At 41.4% G+C, this 22,269-nt stretch overlaps 1 long non-coding RNA gene across 1 annotated transcript in view; it reads left to right on the top strand.

The window, feature by feature from the left end:
• The window catches only part of LOC130282371 (uncharacterized), a 30,469-nt gene extending 22,336 nt beyond the window's left edge, over window positions 1–8,133 (top strand). Inside the window, exons 2-4 of the long non-coding RNA XR_008846363.1 lie at window positions 1,481–1,570; window positions 6,704–6,824; window positions 8,068–8,133. This is a non-coding gene — a long non-coding RNA (uncharacterized LOC130282371). The remainder of the gene's footprint in view (window positions 1–1,480; window positions 1,571–6,703; window positions 6,825–8,067) is intronic.
• The last annotated feature ends 14,136 nt before the right edge of the window (window positions 8,134–22,269 follow it).

Raw genomic sequence — 22,269 nt, 5'->3', positions numbered from 1 at the left:
TGCTGTGTTTGCCCTAGCTCAGCACCCATTTACTTCCACCCTTAGTCTGCTGTGCTGGGTCTCCTCAAACAATCACTGCAGGCAGATCTGTAACTCCATGTTCTCATTTTTAGACAGGAATTTAATAGACAGGACAGGAGTGATCACAGAGGAGTGTTAGTCCCGCCCTCACTAACTGGACTTTGTCCCAGCCTGTGCTTCAGCTGGAACAAAGATGATGCTGCAGCCAGACAGGATTCTGTTCTGAATGATATGAGTGTAGTAATGTGCCCTTAAACCTGTGTGCATAATAATATGCTTTTTTTTATATGTAAAATACCTTTCAAACTATGTGTTACTATGCTTACTATGCTAGCTGACCTCCTAAAGGCTGAGGGCAGTTCTTCAGAACCATGATAAATCTGCTCCTTTCCTCCCACTCTGCTCTCCCTTGCCATGAGGTCTGCACAAACATTTCTACATTTGCAAGGCTTTGTGCCTAAAGTGCATGCTTTTTATAACTCTAATGCAGTCATGTGAACCAATATTGGGCAAATACACAAGAAATAAGTTTTGAAATGACCAAAAAGAAATCATTTTGCATATAAATAATAATTTAGCACCTTGTATTGCTTGTCAATATGCATGGAAAAGCTCCTCTTTTGAAAAGACTGCAAGCTGAAAGCTGGATCTCACAGGTATTCAGCTCATACAGGTGAAAGCTGAATTATACACTATTCTGAGGCACAGCAAAGGGATAACCACACACCCCTCCCCTAAGAAAAATGTTCTAAAATATCTAGTTGCTAGGACCAAAAAGACTTGGTTACCAGGGTTCGTTTGCAGAATTAAAGAGACAGAGACCCCTAGTGGACATTTTTTGTTTTAAACAATTTTTTTCACATCTTTAGCAATCAAATTTTTTAAAGTTGTATATTAGGAAAATGCTTAGTTTTTAAGAAAGTATTAAATGAAAAAAAAAGTTGTTTCTAACGACAGTAACATTTTAAGTATATTAGAAATGTTAATATTTTGCCAAGATGTCCAACATATAAAAAGTTTTTGATTCTGACAGTGCCCATTAAACTACTATTCACATAATGTATGTTCTAGCTCTTTTTATTTTGGTTTCTTATGTCATTCTTTATTTTATCTGTACACCTTGCAAACAAATTTTATCCTTGTGCTCTAAGGCCAGGGTTAGGGTAGAGTTTCACATAGCATAAACTGTAAACTGTACAAATGATGTTTACTGCACTTCTCTATTCCTTCTTAATGGCCCCACCGTTTGGCAAGATGTTTACCTTTATAATCATGCAGTTATAGGGTCTATTTATTAAAACATATCTGTAGTTTCTAAAGATTTTTAAAAACCTGAATGATTTTGTTAGATTCATCTTTCAGAGTGGTAACAAGGTGAGATTAGTGCTCTTACTTCTGTTTTTAAACCTTTAAGGGCCCCCTCTATAGTGTACATCTATTTCTCATTCTCTCATTTAAGGGGCAGGACCAGAGCTCAGCTGTTTCCAAGTGGTACACACAGTTGCTTCCTCCCTTAATTGCCTGTCCAATCACAGCACAGCACAAGACAGTAAGTATTCCTTTTCACTCCATAGTGCTGGTAAAAGTGCACTGAAAAGGCTGGCACTGTGCTACACTACTATAAATGCACTACATCTATAGATGTAAAGCAGATGTTATGGAAAACTGATACAACTTATCTTATGGAAGATCTTATGGAAGATCCTATGGAAAACTGAAAACTTAATACACATAGCATTAGCTAAGCCCCACGTCTTGTTTTTAGTCCTGGTCTGTCTATGTTACTGGAGACAGAACTCACCTAGCAAGAAGCTGTGGACATTAGATTGCAGGGAAGTGAGACACCAAGTGGTCAGGTCTTTAGAACTGTTTTTATATGTAAGGAATCATTTTTGTTAACTGAAATGACTTACAGAAATTACATAAGCTATCACTTGGAGGGATGTTGTTTGAAACGACAGTGACTATTTAATGGCCTCGCAATTATGCTGGCAAACATCAGTTTTGCCTCTAAAACTATGTGGACATTTACAGTAAGTCAAAAGACTGCATTACACAGTATGCCTGTGCAGTTTTGATTATATATGCATCTTCCCCTTGACATGAGATTCAGAGACTTTTTGTAGTGCTTCTGATTGACTTTAACTATTGAGCTACAGCAGCAGGCCAAATGAATACATTGAACTGCATGCAATGTGAACTGAAGCTGTGTAGCTTAATAGTTAAAATCAATCAGCGATACAAAAAGTCTCAGTGTAGCCCTGGTCTAAGACTGCTGGTTCTTGATTAAAATGTTGACTTTAACTTAGAATTAACCCGATTAATATAATTGAAAGTAAAAGTCTACAGCTCAGCACTTTGTTTGATGAAGGGAGATGGATTGGGAAAGAAAGCTTTCAAATTGAATACACGTCTCCTCTCTATCTGTTAATTGCACCATTTACTGCTACCTGACTCACTGACCGTCAGTGTTTAGTCCACTTAATGATGATACACAGTCCACACTTTCTCCAGATAATTAAAAACATTTCAGTTGACATGTTTCTACGGGGAGTTTTCCTGCCTGTCCCACCTCAGAAATACCATGTGATTAATTCTTCCTTTTGGAAATCCAGAGCTAGTGTAGGGACACAATACAGCTTTGTACAATATACTTTGACTAAGCCAGCATGCACACTACTGTATACTACATCCACTCACTGTAACCTTTTCGGGTTGTAGGGAGCCATAATATAGCATCTGTAGAAGTCTACTTGGTCCTTTTTTTTTTTACCTCTTTATGTTTTTATCCTGAGGAACACAGAGCTTGTTTCTGTCAGATTGCATATGCATCCAACAGATCAAACAGTAGCAGCCAGAGTGTCCACAGCTCAGTAGTGTGAAGCTTTAAGGATGCCATATGTATGGACACAGTACTGTCCTGTGCATGGTACCTTACTGTGTATTACAAATTTCCATTTTTTTTTATTTTAGTATATACAATGGCACCTGAAATGAAATATATACATTACAATCTGAAATTAAGTTTTCCACTCAAAGCCTAAAAATTCAATATCTTCATCGGGACATGAGATACAAAGAGTTGTTACTATAGCTGTCCCTGTTCCTACCTGTTACAAAACGACACACAGTGGATTCTGGAAGTGGAAACTGCTTATTATGAACACACAACGCGTTTCTAGGCCGGGATGGCCTTTTCATCAGACAAAAAAGCCATCCCAGCCTAGAAACGCGTTGTGTGTCCATAATAAACAGTTTCGTTAACCTATTGCTGGTCAAGCTTCAATGCATTGTCCTATTGGCAGCATGGACATCCACTTCCATAATCCACTGTGTGTCCTTTTGTATTAGTTGATCGCCAGCTCAGCGTGGGAAACCTGCGGCAGCCAGAATCTCCATCATTGTTGATCTGCTCGTACGAGTGTTGTGCCTTGCTCTGCACAACCTGAGAAGGTTACGTAATAGTATCTGCACAACATTAGTATTGAAATAATTTGTTCTGCACATAGGAGCGCTCTGTGTTGTTTCTCTTTTCTACTGTTCCTGTCGGTGAGAGGGATAGTGTTATTGTAGCTGTCCCTGTTCCTACCTGTTACAAAACGACACACAGTGGATTCTGGAAGTGGATGTCCGCACTGCCAATAGGACGATGTATTGAAGCTTGACCAGCAATAGGGTAACAAAACTGCTTATTATGAACACACAATGCGTTTCTAGGCCGGGATGGCCTTTTCATCAGACAAAAAAGCCATCCCAGCCTAGAAACGCGTTGTGTGTCCATAATAAACAGTTTTGTTAACCTATTGCTGGTCAAGCTTCAATGCATTGTCCTATTGGCAGCATGGACATCCACTTCCAGAATCCACTGTGTGTCCTTTTGTATTAGTTGATCGCCAGCTCAGCGTGGGAAACCTGCGGCAGCCAGAATCTCCATCATTGTTGATCTGCGCGTACGAGTGTTGTGCCTTGCTCTGCACAACCTGAGAAGGTTACGTAATAGTATCTGCACAACATTAGTATTGAAATAATTTGTTCTGCACATAGGAGCGCTCTGTGTTGTTTCTCTTTTCTACTGTTCCTGTCGGTGAGATGGATAGTGTTATTATAGCTGTCCCTGTTCCTACCTGTTACAAAACGACACACAGTGGATTCTGGAAGTGGATGTCCGCACTGCCAATAGGACGATGTATTGAAGCTTGACCAGCAATAGAGTAACAAAACTGCTTATTATGAACACACAACGCGTTTCTAGGCCGGGATGGCCTTTTCATCAGACAAAAAAGCCATCCCAGCCTAGAAACGCGTTGTGTGTCCATAATAAACAGTTTCGTTAACGTTAAGCTTCAATGCATTGTCCTATTGGCAGCATGGACATCCACTTCCAGAATCCACTGTGTGTAATAGATGTAGTGCACCAACAGATGAAAGGTTGTTACACCTACCGCTCCGGCTGGACACGCTGGCCTTTAGCGCTCCTCTGCTCCATCCGCTTCTGCTGGCGGGCCCAGGATTCACATTGCAGAATGTGCCTGCATGCGAATCTTGGGCAGTCACTCATCTTCCCTATCTGCTGTTGCTCCTGTAGTCTGGCATCGCCGGCGCGATTGTCCCTGCCTCCTAGGGCATGCGCATGCCGATGCTTTAAGATTTAAAGGGCCAGTGCACCCTTGATGGTTGCTTTCACCTGTGCCTTGTCTATAAGTGTAATCACCTCCAACACCCCCTTGTCGGATCTTTGCGCCTAGTGCCTCAGAGAAAGCAGTCATTGTGTTTGCCTTTCTGTGTTCCTGACTACTCCGCTTGTGACCTGACTATGCTCCTGTGCCGCCAGCCTACTGACCTTTGCTTTGTCCTGACTACACTTATGTACCGCCTGTCCTGCCTTTCTGCCAGCCTCTCTACGTGTCATCTCTCCTAAGTCAGGATACACTTAGCAGCCTGTGCGGGCGAGTCGTGCCAGGGGTAGTGACCTGGGTGCCCCCTGCCGCAGCAAAACCATCCCTCTTTGAGGTGGGCTCTGCGGCACTTTAGACTCCGCTCCCTGGTACAGCTCCCATCAACTTCCACACAGGTCCAGAGGATCTACTACCACCTGCCGTAACAAAGATCTTTGGTAATTTAGTTACATTTTGTGGTAACTTGTTTTCCAAAGGGGTGTAATGTACATGTTATCTAGGTAAAGTTAAAAAGGGGAAAGACAAAATCCTCTATTTCTGTTCTGAAACTCTGAGATGGCGGGAAACATTTTGGTTATCATGAAAAAAAGATGAACCTATATATATAAACCTTTATTGGGGAGAAGTATCAAAACCTGTGCAGAGGAAAAGTTGACTAGTTGCCCATAGCAACCAATCAGATTGCTTATTTACCCTTTAAAAAGGCCTCTTAAAAATAAAAGAAGCAAGCTGATTGGTTGCTATGGGCAACCGATCAACTTTTCTTGATACATTTTCCCACATGTACTGCATGTATGTTTCAGTGTGGTGACCCAGTACAGAGTCATGCATTCCTCTGTACTTCTGCCCATCCTGTCTGGCAGATCCAGCTGAATGTCTGACATGGGTCCCCTCTCCCTAGAACCCTCTGATTGCACTTATTAATGTATTGTTCCATAAGAGTTAACATAATGTATTTTATACATTTATTTGTGCCTTAAATCTGTGTTAATAAGGACCTTTGTTGTCAAGGGGAGTATGCAAGGTGAACAGGCGGCTTGTCAGTGATCAATGGGATCTCTCTAAACTGTCCCCCATATATAGTGAGGTCAGGGTTCAGCTAGTTGTCTTGTAGCTGAGACGCAGTGAATTGAAGACCTGAGGAGTCTATGTGATCCAGAAGGAGGCCTGAGGCCTAATCCAGCCAGCATGCTTCTACTTCAAGTTAACCCCTGCACCTGTAGTGAAAGTCAAAGCTGCAAGGTAGAACCTACACCAGTGGGGATTCTAGTCCAGTCCAAGCAAGTCAGTCAAGTCAGGTCTGTTAATAAGCGTGCCTCAGTCAAGTCAATAGCAACTATAAGTCCCAGCAAGCCAATAAGCTTCCTGAAATTCACCCTGCATCTCCTTTGTGCTAAACTGAGCTGTATAGACTGCAACACATTGTCTGCCTCAGTAAAAAGCCATTGTTCCGTAACTGCATCGGAGTGATTATTTGCCCCGTGCCTGGCCCAGGAATCATCGGCTATACCTCGGGTAGTGAATTACGAAAACCACACCCTGGCATCACGATCACAAAGGGTTAATAACATCAGCTCTTCCATACCTGTCACCACACCAGCATAACTTCCAAACAACTGAAGATATTTAGTTGTTTCTTAAATGTCAACTAAAAATATAGAAGATTTGAATTAACCCTAACCTTTCCCCACATGCGAGGGTGTTTTTATTTTTTTGTCTGACATCCCATGCAAGTCTATGGGACTTTCGATACATCTCCTGATCACTCTACTCTTGGGCTGCAGAAATTGCCTGTGACAAAATATTTTTCCGACTGTACAGCAGGCAGATGCCGAGAACAGTAATTGGGGAGTAGAATATAAAGATGGATATGAGGACAGGTTATAAGGTCAGAATTATGAGGGCGGAATATGAGGACAGGAAATAAGGGCGGGATTATGAGGGCGGGATATGAGGAAAGGATATGAGGAAGAAAGCGTCATGGTTGCTTTTTCTCTCCCATAAAGTTTAGATAGGAAGACAAGGCAACGCGGGGTACTTTGCTACTGAATAAATATTACCAGGTTTGGTACAAGTTCCGAGAGCATCAATCCTGAATCTGGTTTAATATTGTGGAAATGTAAGCAGGTAAGTTTATATGGTGGAGTTAACAAGATGCAACAAAGATGTTCTTTATGGTTCTTTCAAATGTTTCCAGTTGAGAAGAATAACTACATGCAGACGAGGAAATATTGAAAGCTGGAGTTCAGACTGAGCTGTCAGAAGGATTAGGTTTGATTTGGAATAGAAGTCAGATTTACAGACTCAGACTACAATGTAATGAGACATTGGATTAGATTTCTTAATAGTTTTAAAGGAAAAGTTGTCGGACATTGTAAAAACTTATTAATGTGAGAAATGTCTGGGACCATTGTAGATCAGAAAAGTTGTAAAAGCTTTTGTTCTTAAAGGGTTTATCTTGAAACTAAAGAAATTTGTATGTTACTGGAGGCGGCCTGAAAAGAAAATAGAGAAACATACTTACCTACCTCTGTCCCCTAGGGAAACTGCTGTTATGTTATCCGGTCCCCCCCCAGCTCCGGCTACTTTCTAATGTTGGAACAAGCTCTTCACTGTAGTGATGATCTAGTCAGCCAATCGCTTAGGCTGCTTTCACACTATAAAATTCATCCATTTTAAAGATCCGTTTTCTGTTCCGTTATGAAAACCCTGAAAATCGGCCATTAAACGTCCGTTATGAAATTCCATACGTCCGTTAGAAAATCCCATTATAGTCTATGGGATTTTTACATTATCCGTTTTAATCCGTTATAGTCCGTTATTAATAACGGACATTATTTTGTGACAGAAGATAGTAACGGTAGAAAGTGCATGCACTATTTCTTCCGTTCATTCTCCTGTCACAAAATAATGTCCATTATTAATAACGGACTATAACAGATTAAAACGGATAATGTAAAAATCCCATAGACTATAATGGGATTTTCTAACGGACGTTTAATGGCCGATTTTCAGGGTTTTCATAACGGAACATCAAACGGATCTTTAAAATGGATGAATTTTATAGTGTGAAAGCAGCCTTACTGCATTGGCATCCCGTGTTAGGAAGTACCTGGAGCTGCGGGGGGGCTGCATGGCATCATGGCGGGAGCCCCAGGGGATCAAGATAAATGTGAGTATAACTTTGTAGGAGAATATAAATTTCTAACTTTTTTAAACCAGTATTCTGGTGAAAGCATTGATAAATTCCCTCTGTAGCATCACATAAATTAAGAATCAAGTTTCTTTATTCATCTCTGTGACATTAATGTAAAGACATGACAGTCCAGGCTCAGCAACACCCTAAAGTATTTTTCTGCTCTATATCCAGGAGGACTTTGTGAGGCTGCAGCTGCTGTTACCACGAGTGATACACTCAATATATGAAACATTAAACGACGCCAATCCACATGCACACCTGCTCTGCTTGGTCTTATGTGTATTTCCATAAGTTCTGATATCATTCCCTTAGGCAAATCCTGTTTTTTTCTTGCCACATGATAGTATAAATTATCTACTGTATTACATGGTTTATGATTAATCTCTCTAATATACTAATGAATTTCAGAAAAGGGTTAATGCACTGTGTCAGTCTGACCAGAATATATGTTCAGAACTTAAAAAACAAAACAAAAAAAAAAAACAATATTCTGTCTTCAGAAATTAAAGGGTTAGAGCTCGGTATCAGCCCTAGATCTCTTTCATGTCTGTGCAGTTACCTCCCTCATTTTGTCAAATGTCTTACTTATTATCTAATTTATTGAGCGTAACCCCAGTGCCTTATACCTCAGCTCCTGGGTAGGGCCTTATCAGCATGTCCTTTGTAAGCACCCACACATTTTTTATTGTGTTTAACCATTTGCTTCCTTCAGTCCTTAGATCTGTATACTAAATGTCAGTACCCCATCAACATCCATAAAGTTACTTACCTATGCAGAAAGAGCTATCTACTAAAAGCATACCTGTCAGATACCCTCCCACCCAAAAAAATGTAATATGCTACTCAATACCTGATCCTGACCATGTACGTCAAATTTTTATGCCTCTAACACCTATATTTATTATAAAAATACCTCTTTTTATTAGCTCACAGTGTTAGAAATCCTCTCAGGGGAAGGGAGTGTGTCCCTCCCTTGTGGTGGTGGGAGGTGATTGGTGTGTCTGCTCACTCATGCGGCCTTGTCCATGAGTCATCTCTTGTCCATGACTCATGGACAAGCATGATGCTGCTGCTAGGCTGATCAGTGTCCCAGTTGGTATGGTGACCCCTAGTGGTAGGATCTTCAGGGGCAATTTACCAGGGGTACTCTACTGGAAAACATTTCATTTTAAATAAACTGGTGCCAGAAAGTTAAAAAGATTTGTAAATTACTTCTATTTAAAAATCTTAACCCTTCCAGTACTTATCAGCTGATCCAGAGGAAGTTCTTTTCTTTTTTAATTTCTTTTATGTCTGACCACAGTGTGCTCTGCTGACCCCTCTGTCCATTTTAGGAACTGTCCAGAGTTGAAGCAAATCCCCATAGCAAACCTATCCTGCTCCAGACAGTTCCTAAAATGGACAGAGGTGTCAGCAGAGAGCATTGTGGTAAGACAAAAATGGAAATTCAAAAAGAAAAGAACTTCCTGTGGAGCATACAGCTTCTGATAAATACTGGAAGGATTGAGATTTTTAAATAGAAGTAATTTACAAATCTGTTTTCTGGCAACTTTCTGGCACCAGTTGACTTAAAAACAAATGTTTTCCAGGGGAGTACTCCTTTAATAAATATTCCAAAATGCCTAAACTGTATCTGACAGTGCCCATTTAAAGTTAATGTGTCATCAGAAAATGACCTTTTCTGTAAATCAAGTTTTTATGTGAAACATATTTTGCAAGAATTTTTTGGTGATTTTTTTTTACTATCTCTGTTATAAAATATTCCCAAAATTGCAGTTTTCAGTCTAGACATTAGACCTCAAAATACGCTGATACTTCCTGTTCTGTACTGAGCACTTTCCAGCAGTCTCCTCCTTAGCATCACAGATAGGATAATACTAAAATATGACACCAGCAGATAACACAGGATCTACCATCTTTCACAACATCTGAAACTCAGAGGTCAGCCTCCTTCTCAGAGGAAATGACCTCTGCACAGGTCATAGAGCAGGCTTCTGGACCGCACCATTGTGTCTATGCTCCTGGGGCTTGCTGTAAAGCATATCTCTAAATGCTGTTAAAAGCTGCTCAGGTGAGATGGCGGCCCCCATAATAATGTTCTAAAAATGAGATATCAGTCCTTAAATGGTTCTAAAACAGGGAACACCTTCATTTTACATCTATAATAGTACAGTGGTCTCTAAACTGTGGGCCACCAGGATCTGGTGGTCCACAGTTTGGAGACCACTGATATAGGACATATGGAGAGAGGATGTCTTTACTTATTCACCATGATGTATTTCATTCCATAAATCATTTACTTCCATAAACTCTTTAATTAATTAATAGGTCATTATTCACTTTTGTTCCACCTACGCTAAAAATATTAGCTTCTGATGAAATCCCTTGTAAAATATAGCAAGCCTTTTAACTTTCTATTACAATATTGCTTTTTTACATTTGTAAAACATCCAGTCAGATGCATGTGCCAGTCAGAGTGTACAGTGCCCATATTATGTGTCCTTTTCAATATGCATGCTATGTGTGCATCTTTGCTTAATCCTTGACAGGTTTGTCACTGTTTTCTTCTCCGGTAGACTGTGTTTTAATGCAGGGCTGGAATCCTCTTGACTAATAATATTGAATTACTTGCACTGTTCCTAGATTACAATTCCTCACACAATGCACACACTGCTCTCCATTCAAAGTGACATCAAGGCTCATTATTTTCATTACTTGTGTCTCTTAAAAGCAGATACCATATCAGTTACGGGAAATTGTGTTTAGGGGAATGGAGGCTAACATGAACATCGGTCCCACCAACAAACTAACTCTTTATGAGTACAAAATAGATCTCTGCAGGTTTTGTATGGTTTGTAAATTAGTCTTCTGTTTTAAAAATAACCCAAACTGTATGCAGTATGTTAGTTTTTGGGGAGCAAAATGACATACGGAAGGTCTATAGAATGATCTAGAGCTGTAAATCTACTGCTGATACTAGGAGTTTACTAAACTGGGTGCCACAACACATTGCTGTGTCGGTAGCAGTCCCCAGGTGTGTCATGGGACCATCCTGTCCCACAGCAGCAGCTGCTGTTGGTCACCATTCTGCTAATCTTAAACAGATAGGCAGTGTCCGGGCCACTTAAAATCAGTGACTGGCGAGTAACACTCCTGATGTCACACCAAACAGTGACGCAGGAAGACATAACTCTTCAGACCTGCTAAGTCACTGACCCTGCACCTGAGCCTGCTGGAACTGGACTCAGGCCAGGTGAAAATGAAATAGCACAGGGGAGGGAGGGGGTTTGAAGTGGCACAGCACGGGATTAAGGGGAAAAAATGAAGTGACACAGGGAGGGAACAAGGGGGAAATGAAGTGACACAGGGGAGGAACAAGAGGGGAATGAAGTGGCACAGGGGAGGAACAAGAGGGAATGAAGTTGCACAGGGGAGGAACAAGAGGGAATGAAGTTGCACAGGGGAGGAACAAGGGGGGAATGAAGTGGCACAGGGGAGGAACAAGAGGGAATGAAGTTGCACAGGGGAGGAACAAGAGGGAATGAAGTTGCACAGGGGAGGAACAAGGGGGGAATGAAGTGGCACAGGGGAGGAACAAGGGGGAATGAAGTGGCACAGGGGAGGAACAAGGGGGAATGAAGTGGCACAGGGGAGGAACAAGGGGGAATGAAGTAGCACAGGGGGGGAACAAGGGGAAATGAAGTGGCACAGGGGAGAAACAAGGGGGAATGAAGTGGCACAGGGGGTGAATGAAGTGGCATGGAGGGGGGTCAAGGGGGATCAAGTGACATGGGAGATCAAGGGGAGGATAAAGTGAAACAGCTTGGGATCAAGGCATGGCACAAGGTGTGACCAAGGGAAGAATGAAATAACACAGGGGGGTGATGAAAATGGTGATGAAGTAGCACAGGGGGGTATGAAGGGGGGGGCGATGAAATGGCATAGGGGTGATCAAGAGGAGAATAAAATGGCACAGGAAGGTAGCAGCCACATTTATAATGCTGATACCCCTATATAACGCGATACATGCAATTGGCGGTTCAGCGAGCAGTGTGTCACCAAATTATGCACTTCTAAAATGGGTGTCACCAACATGAAATGTTTGTAAAGCTCTGAGCTAACTTTACACAGTGTGTGGGGAAGTCTATGGGGATGGCAATGTCTGCTTGCTCCTAGCGCCGACTGATTCAGTCAGATCTAGCCCGCTCGGAAACTCTGGATGGAAGTTTTCAGTCCAGTGCTTCTCAAGTGTGGACCCGCCCTTAGTGTAGTCTAAGTTTAGACAAACCACTAGTTGGTCTAAACTGCATCAGAATCTTGAACCAGAATTCTGGCACATTCTTGGAGCACATTAAGCCATGCCCATTCTCTAAAGACACACCTATTTTTTCCAGATGTGATGGAAAAGTGTCTAAAAATCATAATAAATGTGGTGCAAGTCATGAAAGAAAGATTTTTGGTGCAAATTATAACAATTCTGGCATATTTGAACTATTGTATCTAGACCACTGTATTTGACTGTTTGTGTAGGTGAACATATATAAATGTGTCATTCTACTTAACATAGTTCATCCTCCCCTAATACAAAAGACTTTATGGCTTTACTTTTGGCTCTATGGTCCATTCTTGGTTTTAATAAGAGGCTTCATATAGCTGCTGCCCTCTGTAATGCAAATACACCAGCCATGCCAGGAGACAGCACAAAAGTCTATTGACTAATGTCTGCTGCTGTCTACATGTCAAAGACAGTTCAATGGCTGTTTGACAGACTCTACAACACACCCCTATGATAAACATTACTGTAGGATGTTGCGTTACAATGATGACATAATTTAAATTATAGATGGATTTCCTAGGGGAGCTTGGATTGAGAATTTTCTCCGATCATTTTCAGAGAGGATTTGCATGACAAACTGTACAAAAATCTGTGTTGAAATGCAGTGATGCTGTCACTCCCCGAGCCTCATTGCTGTCACTTGCCACAATCCACGGCACCTGCTCTGGGTTTGCTAATTAGTCTCATTTAATTAATGATATTCTGTCTTCTGTCCTCTTTTATTCCCTATTTTCCTCTTTGCTTCCAAGCCATGTTTGTACTGTATTTGGCTTTATTACCAGACAATAGACTTCATGTCTCACAGAGAACCCAGTGGAATGGAATTAACCATTTCCAAATTATTAGTCTACATGAAATGAATACTTTATTCTTAAGGTGTAAATTAATGTTGAATAACATATTATGACATATTTTTATGTGTAAATGAATGTTGAATAGCATATTATGATATATTCTTATATGTAAACACATTTTATAGAAGGCATTGCCTGTTCTAAAGCTAAGTTTGGACCTGTGTACTGTCACTAGTTGAGTGGTAACATCATACCTGCACCTAAAAAATATGTCCAGAATCTGCTCTCTTCACCGTTGGAACGGCTAAAACCAATTCATTCTCGCCTTGTATGTTGTAACTTTTTACTAATAGGTCTTCTCTTCTCTAAACTCTCCCCTCTCCAGTCCATCCTAAATGCAGCAGCCAGACTCCTCTTCCTCTCCAGCTGTTATAGTGATGCCTCCCCCCTGTGTCAGTCCCTACACCGATTGCCTATTCAGTCCAGAATAGAGTGCAAAATCCTCACTCTCACCCACAAAGCTCTCCACAGGGCTGCACCTCTCTGCATCTCCTCCCTCACCTCTGTCTACCATCCTACACATACTCTCCGCTCTGATAATGATCTGAAACATCTTCTATAATCCGAACCTCTAATTCCCATCTCCAAGACTCTGCACGTGCTTTACCAATTCTCTGGAATGCAATACCCGAACTCTTAGACTTATACCCAACATCCGCAGTTTTAAACATGCTATAAAGACACATCCTATAATATCCCCTAATTGATCTCCCTACAATCATTGGGCAGTGTCTCCATATTATCTATGAGCTTTAAACCCTCAGATTGGCTTGTGACTGCTTCACCCACCTTTACATAATGTATCTTATTTATAAAACATGGCTGGACCATTGAATGTACAAGTGCTTACTACTTTTTGTCTGAACCCCATTCCTCATAGATTGTAAGCTCTCGTGAGCGGGGCCCTCACTTCTCTTGTTTAAACAATCAGTGCGCATTATTGTAATGCCTAATTTTGTCCTTATTTGCACCCTCAAAACTGTGCTGCATAATTTGTTGGCATTATATAATTATGACTTATCCAGTGGGTTATAAATGTTTTAGCCATAATACTGCTTGATAGGATTTTCTCAAGACAGTATATCCCTAGGATCTCTCTACTGAGCTACCAAGCACTCACAAGAGAACTGGGCCTGCACCCCTCCTCGTTAAAAGCTTATGGCACATTCAAACTTGAAATCCCCCAAAAATCTGTAAAGAGCTTGCTCTGGTAATTTGCATTTCGAGCTGAACTATCGCCTCTGCTTACAAGCCATGATGCAATACAATACACCCCTGTCTGACAAATTAATAATCGCCCAACCACCAATCCCAAACAATGGCAGTGCCACAGAACATTGCATAATAATAATATGCTGAGATAGAAATCACCCTTAAGGGTCTATTCACATGTACAGTATTCTGGGCAGATTTGATGTGCAGGATTTTGAGCTGTGTTCAGTTTACATTGAAATCTGCAGCAGAAAATCCTGCGCATCAAATCTGCGCAGAATACTGTATGTGTGAATAGACCATGAAGATGTACTCATCTATCCCTGGCAACTTCCATAAACAAGGAATGAAACAGTGAACACTGAATCAGAACCTGTATAGAGGCAGAGTGGTAAAGTTGCCCATAGCAACCAGTCAGATTGATTCTTTCATTTTTCATAAGCCTTGTTTATAAATAAAAGAAGTAATCTGATTGTTGCTTTGGGAAACTGCACCACTCTTCCCCTTGGGACCCAATTTTCGAGATTATGGAGGGCTGACTGCTGGGATACGGTAAGAAACTTCAAGAACAATCCCCAGGGCTATGTATGTCTTTGTAAGTGGTTGCAGTGTGTTTGAGTGGTCTAGGTAGGTGGTGTAGGTATGTATAAGTGCATCCATATAAATCATCATGATAAGGCCATAGCTAGGGTGTGGCAAGTGAGGCACTGGCCTTAAAGGGGTACTCCAAAGGATAGGGGATAAGATGCCTGATAGCGGGGATCCCGCTGCTGGGGACCCCTGTGATCTTGCATGCAGCACTCCAGTTAAAATCAGTCCCCAGAGCATGTTCGCTCCGGGTCTGATTACCGGCGACCACGGGGCAGGCAACGTGTGATGTCACGCCTCCGCCCCCGTGTGATGTCACGCTCCGGCCCTCAATGCAAGCCTATGGGAGGGGGCGTGACAGCTGTCACGCCCCCTCCCATAGGCTTGCATTGAGGGGCGGAGCATGACATCACACGGGGGCAGAGGCGTGACGTCCCACGCCACTTGCCCCGTGGTCGCCGGAAATCAGACCCTCAGCGAACATGCTCCAGGGACTGATTTTAACTGGGGTGCTGTGTGTAAGATCACGGGGGTCCCCAGTGGCGGGACCCCCGCGATCAGGCATCTTATCCCCTATCCTTTGGATAGGGGATAAGATATCTAAGTGCCAGAGTACCCCTTTAAAAGCAGCTGCAAGGGGGTGAAAATTGTTATATTTTTAGCACTACTGTCATTAAAAACAACTTTTGACATGTCAATCAGACATGTTAAAATTTGTTGATGGCATCGGGTCTCACTCCAGAGATCCACTGCGCAGAGCAACGGTGGGATCTCTCGGCTGGCTGGAGGATGGAGCACAATGCCACTGGCTTCCCTGGCTAATAACTCACAATTGTAGCGGGCTTCAGCAGTGATCGACATGTCAAAAGTTGTTTTTTAATGACAGGAACTTTTTGTCCAATCTGATTTGTCCTTCTTCCATGCATTTTGGATAAGTGATACTGTATAGCAGAAAATTCCAACTTTTTCTTTTCTTTGTCCCAGTGGAGATTAACTTGTTACCCACAGGCATGTCATTATTTTTATATAATTCTATAGCTTGGCTACTGCATATGTTACATATACACTAAGACTTTTATATTACCCAATTTCATTTTCGTATAAAAAGTTAAATTAACTGTTAACGTTGAGATTAAACTCTGCCGTCGCTACTTTAATTGATCTTTTAGAGACTGAGCCTTATAAACTGAAACGTGATATCAGGAGGTGCTGAAAGATGATAATGATATTTCAAGCCTAAAAATCACATCTTATTTCTTTTTATGTATATCAGAAAGGACTGGGGGATGTATCATGCAGTATATGTAGCCTACATGAAAGAATTAAAATACTGGAATTTGCAAATTCATTCACATGAATGGTCATCTCTATACTGGACAACACATCTTCATGTATATACATGTCAACATAGGTGGAATAGGTGACTTTTAGCAGTGGAGGCTCAGTGGACATTTTAAGTATAAGATCACAAAGCCACCAGCTTTCAACAGCTGTACTTGTTTAGTCATACCTACCTGTTGCTGTAAGGGTATGTTCACACATACTGTGTATGCTGTGGATGTCATGCTGCAGATTTATTACTGCTATGTATCATCTGCTATTTATTTATATTGCATAAAATCGGCATTATCATGGCATAAATGGCATAAAATCTGACGCATCAAATCCACAACATAAAATCTGCAGCATCAAATATGCATGGTACACAGTACATGTATACATACACTATAAGGGTGTATTCATATGTACTGTATCCTGCACATATTTGATGCACAGAACTTGAAGCTGCAGATTTCAGTGTAAACTAATTGGCTGAACACTGATTCAAATCCGGCGCATCAAATATGCACATAATACTTAAAATGTGAACACACCATAACAATACATATAATACACCCTAAAAAATTGGTGATCTCTTTATTTTCTACTTTTTCAGTTGAGAACGATCTTGGTCTGTCTTTCTTAACTGATTAAGGGTCCATTCATGCGTACAGTAAGTATCCTGTACATATTTCATGCACCAGATTTTATGGCTTCAACTTTCAATGTGAACTAAATGACTGAACACAACATTAAATCTGCAGCTTTAAATCCTGCATTCCAAATATGTGCAGGGTACTGTATGTGTGAATACTTTCTAATAGGGTTTTTTTTTTTTTTTTTTTTTTTTTTTTTAAAGAGAAGGGAACGGTTCTTCTATCTGATCACTCACATTGTTGTTTTACTGTTCGGTTTTATTTGTGTATATTTTTGTATATTAATCTAAATTGACTTAGACAGAGCAAGCTGAGAACTGAGTCCCAAACTAAGATTTTAGCACCTGTGATCAATCTAGTCTCCCCCTAGAGGCAGAGTAGAGAAAAAAAAAGTGAAAAGGCTGTTTAAAATTCTCAGTGATCCCTCTTTGTGCAAATGTAAGTACTTACACAAGTCACTCCAGCTCCACAGATTACCTCCGCACAGCAGATATCTCCTGTTTTACAACTCTCTTTCAACTGCCTCTCTTCCAAAGCAACACTCAGACAGAGCAAGCTCAGAACTGAGTCCCAAACTAAGCTTTATACACCTGTGACCAATCTAGAGGGGAATAAAGTGAAAAGGCTGTTTAAAATTAAGTTAGACAGCCATTGCATTAGACAGCTGATCACCCTTAGTAGAGATGCAATGGACATCCTGTTTTCACATGTGTTGCCGCTCATGGCAGGGCTTCCAGCTTGCAGTTTTCAGTAAGACTGTGCTCATCCATACACAGTAAGGGCTTCCCAGGAATGTCTCCACCAGATTTCAACACTTCCTTAGGCTGCCCATTTGCCAGATTTGTCCCTAATCAAACAGATATGGCAATCCAGCCTAGACAACCTACACGTGTACAGGATCTATAGGCCGGGCTGAGGCACATGTGCCACAGGATGCCATACGAAACCTGTATGCCTCCATGCCCAACCATATGTAATCTTGCATCCAGACTAGGGGCGACACCACAGGGTACTAGAGCTTCCTTTCCCCAATAAACTTTTCACTGTAATATTGTAATCACTTACATACATCAAAATTGCATTCACATACATATCATATGATTATTTCATTTGATTCAAACTTCTTCCTGTTACATTTTTTTTTTGTCAATTGTACTTGACCTTAAAATTCCACAGATCTAAATCTAATTGAGAATCTGTGGGATGTGCTAGTAAAACAAGTTTGATCCTTTAAAACCCCCACCTTGCAATTTATGGGTGCCAGATGAAACAGGACAACTTCAGAGGTCTTGGGCTTTCAATGTCTCCACAGGTCAGAGCTACACAATAATAGACAGGTGTTTTTATTGGTATAGCTTATCAACGTTTATGTGAATTTAACATTAGTTTCCAGATATCTACAGGAGTCCGACGAGGGGTCACTTACTTAAACATGTCCAGTAGGTCCTGAGATATGTCCCCCAGAAGATCCCGCCCCCTTGTGAAGCCCCACCCCCACTGCATGATTCACTGAATTCAGCTGTGGATCTTCTGGGGGACATATGTCAGGATCTACTGGACAAAATTGAGCAACTGGCCCCTCGTTGGACTCCTGTTCACTCACACTGTAAGCCAATATATAAGGTTTAGTGTGGGTGAACAGGTTGACAGATTTTGGCCTTAAGGATCAGACCAGTTTTATTTTTGTACTTTCGTTTTTTCCTCCTCGCCTTCTACAAATCATACCTTTCTTATATTTCCATCCACAGACCAATATGAGGACTTGTTTTTTGCGTCACCAATTTTACTTTGTAATTACATCACTTATTTTACCATAAAATGTACGGCGCAACCAAACAAATATTATTTATGTGGGAAAATTGAAAAGAAAACCGCAATTTAGCACATTTTGGAAGGTTTTGTTTTCACGCTGTACACTTTCCGCTAAAATGACATGTTTTCTTTATTCTGTGGGTCAATACGATTAAAATGATGCCCATGTTATATTCTTTGCTATAATTGTACCGCTTAAAAAAAAATCTCAAACCATTTTAACAAAATTAGTAAGTTTGAAATTGCCCTATTTTGACCACCTATAACTTTCTCATTTTTCTGTATATGGGGCGGTATGAGGGCTCATTTTTTGTGCCATGATCTGTAGTTTTTATCAGTACCACTTTTGCTTAGGTTTTCCTTTTTATACATTTTTTATAAAAAAAATTTGGAATAAAATGTGACACAAAAGCAGCAATTTTGGCCCTTTTTTTAAATCTTTTTTACGTTTACACCGTTCACCGTACGGGATAATTAACAATAGATTTTATTATTTCAGACTTTTACGCACGCGGCGATACCAAATATTTGTATCAATTTTTTTTTACGCTTTTTGGGGGGTAAAATGGGAAAAACTGACATTTGACTTTTTTATTGGGGGAGGGGATTTTTCAAATTTTTTTACTTTTTTATTTTAAATGTTTTTACTTTTTTTTTTTTTTTTTTACACTTTTTATGTCCCCACAGGGGACTATCTATAGCAATCCTTTGATTGCTAATACTGTTCAGTGCTATGTAAGGTGATCTTCTGCTCTGGTCTGCTCGATCTCAGACCAGAGCAGAAGACCCCGAGAGACAGCCGGAGCCAGGTGAGTGGACCTCCGGCCGCCAAGCTGGATGATTGGATCACCGCGGCAGCGCTGCGGGCGATCCGATCATACATTCAAAGTACCGCACTGCCGCGATCTGTATTGATCACGGCATCTGAGGGGTTAATGGCGGACACCCGCGCGATCGCGGATGTCCGCCATTACTGGCGGGTCCCTGGCTGCGTAAATGTACGTCATAGTGCGTTAAGTGACGTCCATTTACATCCATTGTCGTTAAGGGGGTAAAGATGATCACTTAAACTAGATGTCACTGTAGCAGACTCCCCACTTTGAAAAGCATTAGGTCTGTAGTAGATAATAATAATCATAATAATAATATATAGCATTAACAGATCCCACAGCACTTTACAATTTTGGGGTACAAATGCAGACAAGTATTACACACTAAATATTCAGACAGGAGGAGTGAGGGCCCTGCACTCAAGAGCTTACAGTCTATAAGGAACGGGGTTGAGACAAAAGGCAGAAAGTGCTTTATTGACAAAATGGTCCAGCCATATTTTATAAATAGGGAAGTCTTAGCGTAACAACCCCTCTCCATATGCTCTATTGAGCCATATGGACATTTATAGGGACTCCCTCCAGAATAAAGAGCTAAAAACAAACAGACACTGTCCTCCCAGGCGTTACATGGATGGCCTGTCATATCAATAGCCACGTGTAAGCCTACATTCCCCTATAGTGACCACTGCAAGGGAAACAAGCAACTGATCCCAGCTCTCTAATATTAAAGGTGGTGTCTTTGATGTGATCACTTTTTGGCCCTGTTCACACAATGGCCCAAACTGTGTCCAATATACATGGTCAAATGGTCAAATATACATTGTGTAAATAACCTTTGTACTTAGGAATGATCCCATTCACTAATAGTAAATTGTAATATTTGAAATGAAAGAGCAAAGTATAATAAAAAGTAGCAAAAACTTTCATTATACATTAAATAAGATGTCTCTATAAAGAGAATGGAGAATACTTCATTAAGAGATAAAGGTGTTATTCTTAATCACAGTGTTATTTTCTTTGCAAATATTAAGCAAACTAATTAATTTCCAATTACTTTGCTCATGAGCAGCGCAGCAGGCAATAACTAGCTTTCAATAAGTAGCTTAGTGCACAAGAGGTTAACATTTCCCCTTTGTGAGTCTGTTGGGCATCAGGTACAACAGAACCACAGACATCAAACACAAATCCAATGCTAATGTTTCAGCCATTGTCTAGAATTCAATTCTTTTGTTTAAGAGACTACACTGACATTTGGGAGCTGATGACATGCCAGCTGCATTTACTCTTATACTCTGCATATGCCTGTGAGTATATATTGGTTTCATTCCTGGATAAATACTGACTGAAGATCATATGGCTGGGAATTTTACAATGCAGGGAAAGCATTCCTCCCAACCATCCCTGATCCATCAGGGCGGTGCAAATTTGGGGATGATGTCCTGCTGTCCCTGAACTGCCCCTACATGTCCCGCTTGTACCAAAGATATCCCTGCTCAATGCTACACCAGGGCCAGTCCACCAGTAGGGCAACTTTTTTATAGGGTGCAACTATCTACCGGGGACAACTATTTATAGAGGGCAGCTATCTTTTAGTTTGACTTTAGAAGAGGTCATGATGCCTTTTCATATAACATTAAAATATCTGTAGAAGGATTCTTTATAGATGGGACTATGTTCCAGAGATTTATTCCACCTTCTTTATTATTAATATAAACTAATTAACTTTCTTCAGTACAAATCACATCATTGTTAAAGGGGTATTCCGCCCCTAGACATCTTATCCCCTATCCAAAGGATAGGGGATAAGATGTCAGATCGCCGCGGTCCCGCTGCTGGGGACCCCTGGGATCCACGGCTGTCCGGGCATGCTGGGAGTTGTAGTTTTGCAACATCTGGAGGTCCACAGGATGAAGACCACTAATGTAGGCAGTGTTCCCCCACAGACATACAGCCTCTAGCCATATACAGTATATGGCTGGAGGCTGTATGCCTGTGTACTGCCCACTTCAGTGCTCCGACCACCGCTCCGGCTATAGCAGTAGGTCTCGGGACCGGTGGTCAGAGCACCAAAGATGACGTGCCGCTGGTCACTTACCAAGCTGGCCAGCGCGCATCTTCCTCCTTCTGTATCCTCTGGTCCTCGAGCCTTCGTTTCCATGGGCGCACGCACAGGACGTCATTGTGCTATGTCCCAGCAGCCCTGCGTTTTTAAACAGTTAACAGTGATGGGGGGGGGGGAATTGCCCCGTCGCTACAGGACGGGCAAACAACGGCTCTGCTCGGGGCCTTGGGCCAGCTCGGGGCCCAAAGCAATTGCTTGGTTTGCCTGTCCTGTTGCAACCTCCCCCGCCGTACCCCCGGGACTGACTCACCGAACCCCTGGGTTAAGAACCACTGGTCTAAAGACAATGATAAATGTCGGACTATATGTATATTTATTTTTAGCACACAGTTGTATAGTTCTAGGTTACTTTTTGAACCCCACTGAATTTTACTATGACTGTCGATAAAATAAAGTTAATTTAAAGGAACTTGTCTTAAGACTTTACAATAGAATGATTGATGAAATTTTGCTCTGCTTATTGACCAAGAGCTGTCTAAACAGCAGTGTCTGTTCTCATTCAGGGAGACTAAAGCCGAGGCTGTCGTGTGTGTGTGTGTGCCACCTCTCGGGCTATCACATGTCAGGTAACTGGGAGAAGGTGACAAGTGGCAGACAAGGCGCTTTCCAGCTGACTCCCTCTGCCATCTCATGCTTACCT

Source organism: Hyla sarda, chromosome 7 (genome assembly GCF_029499605.1).
Source record: "Hyla sarda isolate aHylSar1 chromosome 7, aHylSar1.hap1, whole genome shotgun sequence".
In the NCBI taxonomy this organism is placed as follows: domain Eukaryota; kingdom Metazoa; phylum Chordata; class Amphibia; order Anura; family Hylidae; genus Hyla; species Hyla sarda.
Note: the sequence above shows the minus strand (reverse complement) of the source record. Positions and strands in the feature narration are given on the sequence as shown.